The following is a 5,472-nucleotide window of genomic DNA, read 5'->3' on the forward strand; positions in this document are numbered from 1 at the left end:
AAGTCAAGGCAAGAATCAACAACATAAAACAACAACAACAAAAACCTCTGAAAAGAGGACAACGTGGAAATAAAGGAGTAGAAATCTGAGCGAGAAGAAAGAACTATCTTAAGACACAATAAAAATATTCCCACAGGGCCTCAGAAGATCTGCCAGCACAACCCACAATGAAACTCCCAAATAAAAAGAAAAATGGATGCAGGAAAAGCTGCAAGACGTGAGGAGAGAGGAAGAAAGATTAAAACAACATGAAGTCTGTTGTTGGCTTTGAAAAAGCCAAAACCACACACACGCAAACAAGAGTCCCAGCCAGACTGACAAGAGGGAGGCAGGGAGTGGATAGGAGAGAGTGGCCAAAAGCGGGTCTGGACAGGGGTGCCTCACAATGTCAGCCAGAGAAGGAACACAAGAACGGGGAAGCAGAAAAGCAGAGCAAACCAGAACTAACAAGGTGCAGAGAAAGCCCACAGGCATTCAGCTTAGGACTGATGTTGCCTCTGGATATAACAAGACTCTGGAGTTCCCACAGGGAAGGAGGGCATCAGTGTAAGACATGGCCTTTGTGGGGTTTGCAAGACACCCTTCATTCTGTCTCCCGTCTGCCCAACTTTCCTCTCTACCATTGTGGAACTTGCCCTGCAGTGTGGGTGTGGCTCAGAGGGAAGGCACTCTGTCCTGCTTGCTGAGGAAGCCTGGAACCCTGGCTATCTCCCTGGGAACCCAGATTTTTAAATGCCCAACTTTCCTGTGGTATGCTTATATGGTGTCACAGAAAATACCTCCAAGGCTCTGTCCTTCTCAGGAACCATCTATCAGCTGCCTCCAGGAGGGGATCCAGAACAGCCCACTTTTTACCCATTGGGGGGGAAAAAAAGTGTTCTACACTACACACTACAGAGCCATCAGCTCTCTCCAAATCCATTGGACCCACCAGCGCCCCTAGTGGTCAGTGCGGCTGCACCACAGAGGGTATCCTTTACTTCTGAGCCAGGAAGTATTTGTATAGCAGACTCCTGAACAAGTATGTCTTCTTAAACAGGAGGCCAGACGGCTCCTTGCCAACGCCTTAGTATCTCCAGTCTTTCCCAGGAAAGAGTCCTCTTAGCCTTATCGGGTCCCTTTTTCTACCTCAGTTCTCTAGGCTCCAGTCATCATAAGGCCAATCCGTGCATATTGCGTGTTCAGTCCTGACTCTGCGCCTTTGCCAGCGTTTCACTCCTCAGAGGACTTTTCCTGAGTTTAGACCTAGACCTTGGCAGGCTCCTGGTCCCATCAGCACTCATGAACTATTCACAGTTCTCACGTCTCACTGCGCAGCAGTATCTAGTGCCACGGAAGCGCGCTCAGTGCCCAGCAATGAGCCAAGTTGAAGTGGAAAATTGTCCTGCAAAGACCTCTCCCTGACTCCCTTGGCCTCTCCCTCTGTTCCTGGGACCTTCCCAGATCCATTCTGTATCTAGGTCTGTGCTCTATGATCAGTTAAGATAGTCCCTGTCTCTCAGACCTGCACCTATAGGTCAGCTAGCCTATCTCCCTTTCCCCATAGAAACAGGGTTAGGACTGTGTATACTCACTTCCAGAGGCTAGAGGAAAGACTGCATACAAAGCACTCTGGAGGGTGATGAAAGGGATGAAAGCAAGAAGGAAGGAGGGATGAAGGAGGATTGAGAGATGGGCAATGGGCTCTCTGATTTGGTGAAGGGTCAGGCAGAAAGCAGGCTGCGGTGGAGCCTGAGGCTATATGGTCCTGTCTGCTGCTGCTACTGGGGTAGCTGGGGCTGCTGTTGCCGTGGTTACTGGACATGTTTGAAGGAAGAGTTTTCAGTTACTGTCCTGGCCCTAATGATTCCAGAAACCCCAGGACCACGACTGGCTTTTAGCTGACCAAGGACACAGAGTTGTGGAAACTTGTACCTAGGGTTCCACAGAAGGGCCCACAGCTGGGAGACGGCATGTCAACTCAACCCCAGCAGCTCCTTCATTTCTGTGCCCTCATATGGAAATGATACTGGCCTCATAAAAGACCCAGGTTCTTATTTCAAATTATGAAACAAACATTCTCCTCAGATAATACCATGTGGAGCCATGGTGAGGTTTTGAATTCCAGCTTCAAGGGGAACCTAAAATTAGTTCTAAGCCATAGCGTGTAAGTTTGTAATAAATCGGGGGCCATGCTCTGCTGCCAATTAAAAGTAACTGTTGGATACATTTCTTCAAATTATTTGAATTTATGCTGATGGTATGCTCTTCAGAAACCCTTAAGTTGTGAACAAAAGTATAAGCTTCAAAAATAATTAATGCAATTTAGTAACAATAAATAAACTTCAAAGTCTTGAAGAAGAAAAAAAAAAAAACCCAGTACTTCATCAAAGAAGAAAAAACAACCAAGCTCCGATCTGGAGCCGGCAAATGCCTGGTGATTTTGTCTCGAGGGAAGGGATTGCGAAAGATTGTGGAATGAGGGCGTGTGGGTCTTGTTCAATGTCATTTTTTCCTCTGGACAATAAAACATTGTCATTGCAGACAGATACCTTGTAACATGAAGTGTCCACAGCTCTAATTTTCTAAAGGAGGAAGGCATATTCTTCTATAAGTTCACCCTGAGACCTCCCAACATTTAGCAAAGTTGCCGTTTAAACTTTTGTTTTGTTGCTACTTTTCTATGCTTTTAGAACTCTCTAGCTCTAACTTTTTAGAACTTTAGCTCAGAGCCTCTTGATTGACAACCAGGCCTCCTTTGGCTGCCTTTGGAAACTGAAAACAAAAGATTCTTCAACCTGAGGAGTTTGTTAAAACACACAAAGATTAGTGTCAGGTGTTTATTGGCTTGAGCTTCATAGAGATGGCAACCTCCTTATCCTGTCTTGCAGCTTCCCACTATTCTAGAGATAATTTTATGAGTATAAATAAGAGCATTGTCCTATTTCTTTTGGTGACATCTGGCACCAAAACCATCCAACTTTCAGGCCCTCAGGATGTCTGTCTTCCCGACTTCTTTTTCCGGCCACAAATATGACTGCACAAAGCTGACCAAATATCCTCCATGGAGTCTCCAGAGAGGAGAATAATGGAGCCTTTCTTGGAAATTCTTGTGTGTGTGAGTGCCTGACTGGAGGCCATTCTCTCTGTGTGTCTCCATGACACCAACACATGAAGTCAACTGAGGCAAAAATTGAATCATTGCCCCATTGTGTGTCTGTGAAGGGCTGAATAACTGGAGAGCCTGCCCCGGTGGGATGTGACATCACTTTAGCTCAGTTATGTCTGAGAGGCGTTCCCTTGACAGAGTGTAGAACAGTTTTGCTTCTCTCTCTTCACTGCAGCTCAGGGTGCCATGAACCAGAGGGCCTTGGCACCCCGAGACTCCAGGAAGGCTGTGCTTCTCCAAGTCACTCAAGAAAGCAGACATCTAAGCAGATCTCAGTATCTGTGCCTGAACCCTGCAAGCCCATACTTTTACATCACCCTTGCCAGGCAGAGGTGTGGTGTGGTCTTGTGAAGGGGATGGGAGTACACTGAGTTGGAAGACCCAGTTCTAGTTCACCATGACTGAGGGGTTCCAACAGTGCCATAAATCTCCTTTTCTCTGCCTCTTTCCCTTGCCATTCCTCTATCCATCTCTAACCTTGAATCTATTGATCCATCCATCCCACCAGCACTTAATGAGTCCCAGCAGTATGCCTGTTCATACTTCACTTTGCCTGTTTCTGCTTTAAGAGACCCAGAAACTGAGGAAAGGTGAAAGTGACAGAGGATGTCAGGGTCCCTCCAAGCCTTTATGCATCCAATGATGCCCTTCCTCTGTCTTCTGGTATTGGGAAACTAGCAGAAATGCTGTCACTACCTGCATCCCAGTATGACTGCTGTCCCTTACCACCTCTTTTCCAGACAACCTGCTGAGCAGACAGGCTAACCAAAACTTGATCCTTTTATAGACACTCTTTTTTTTCAATGCCAAGGAGACCTGAATGATTCTCTGCCAGTCAAATTGAAGAAACTTAAAAAGTTGACACAAGTAGGCAGTCGAGGTCTGCACAGTCATGCCTAATGTGAACATGTTTGTGTGTGTATAGACATACCCATGTGTACTCATGCTTGCACATGACTAAGTGTGCATATGACTTGGTATGTGCTTAGGGGTGTACTTGTGTGCAGATGGAATATGCATGTCTGTATGTGTGGTGGGAGGGTGAGCGCACGAGTTTTATGTTTTTATTTGTGTAAGTTTGTGCTTGCATATGTGCACAATTTTATAGTCCATGAGACTTTCCTCTGAGGCCTACTTGATAAAGTTCTTGCCTTAAAAGCATGAGAACCTGTGTGTGACACCCATCACTCATGTAAAAAAAAAAAAAAAAAAAACAGGCACTGTGGCACATATTTGTAATCTCAGTGCTGGGGAGGTTCAAACTGATGGATCCTTGAGGCTCATTGGCCAGCTCATCCAGCCAAGTGAGAGACTGTGTTTCAAAACACAAGGTGGATGGCTCCTGAGAAATGACACCCGAGGCTGACTTCTGGTGTGAGCATGTACACACACACACACACACACACACACACACACACACACACTTACACTCACACCTATATACACACATGCCCAGGCATACATCCAGACTTCATCCTTTCTTTTCAGAGCAGTGGTCATAAGGGTGGGATGTTCTGAACTTTGGGCTTCTTGAGCCCTATTAAAATTAATTGCTTGACACAGTTCCTTGGTGGCCCAAGACTGAGGTCACAGACCCTATTATTCACCTAGATTTATGGAGACTTCAAGACTCCTTAGCCTCTGTACCCATCTGACTCTAGGGACTTCTTTTGAGACCTTTGGTGCACTGGGTTTCCATTGATGCTGCCCATCACTATGGGCCCCTTTGCCTTCATTTCACTGGGACCATGGAAGATTATCAGTATTCTGAAAGCACAGAGGAGCTACTGGTATTTAGAGAACATGAGGAGTGTACAGCAGAGCTGGAGCAGAATCTGGGTTCTCAGGTCCTTATGCTGGACTGTCTCCCATCTCAGTTATAGCCCTTCCTCTCCCCGCTTGATCTCTCTATGGGGACACCTGGGTCAGAGGGAAAATCACTCTCTTCCATGTCCTCCGTCTACTCTTGGCAGGCAGGGGTTCCCCTTTCATCTAAGAGAACCATAGGAACTTCAACTGGGCTCTTCAGGCCCAGTGTCGTGGCAGTCACAGGTAAGTCAAGGGTATATACACCATTCAGGTAAAAAGGACACAATAGCCATTTTCAGAGCAATAGAGCAGCAGCAGACAACGCAAGATGTCCCATAATGCACTTCCTGAATGAAGATCTCAGCCAAGAGACTCATTCATGCTTAGGGTGATCTTGAAGGAGACGCAGGCTTGGGAGCAGAACAGAGGGCTCAGTACTCCAGAGGCCACAAATGCTGAGGCGGGAGAAGAGACTTTGCTGTTTTGCTGGTAAGATACTCCTGCAGATGGAGGCA

The sequence above is a fragment of the Mus caroli genome, chromosome 13, assembly GCF_900094665.2.
Source record: "Mus caroli chromosome 13, CAROLI_EIJ_v1.1, whole genome shotgun sequence".
Classification (NCBI taxonomy): Eukaryota; Metazoa; Chordata; class Mammalia; order Rodentia; family Muridae; genus Mus; species Mus caroli.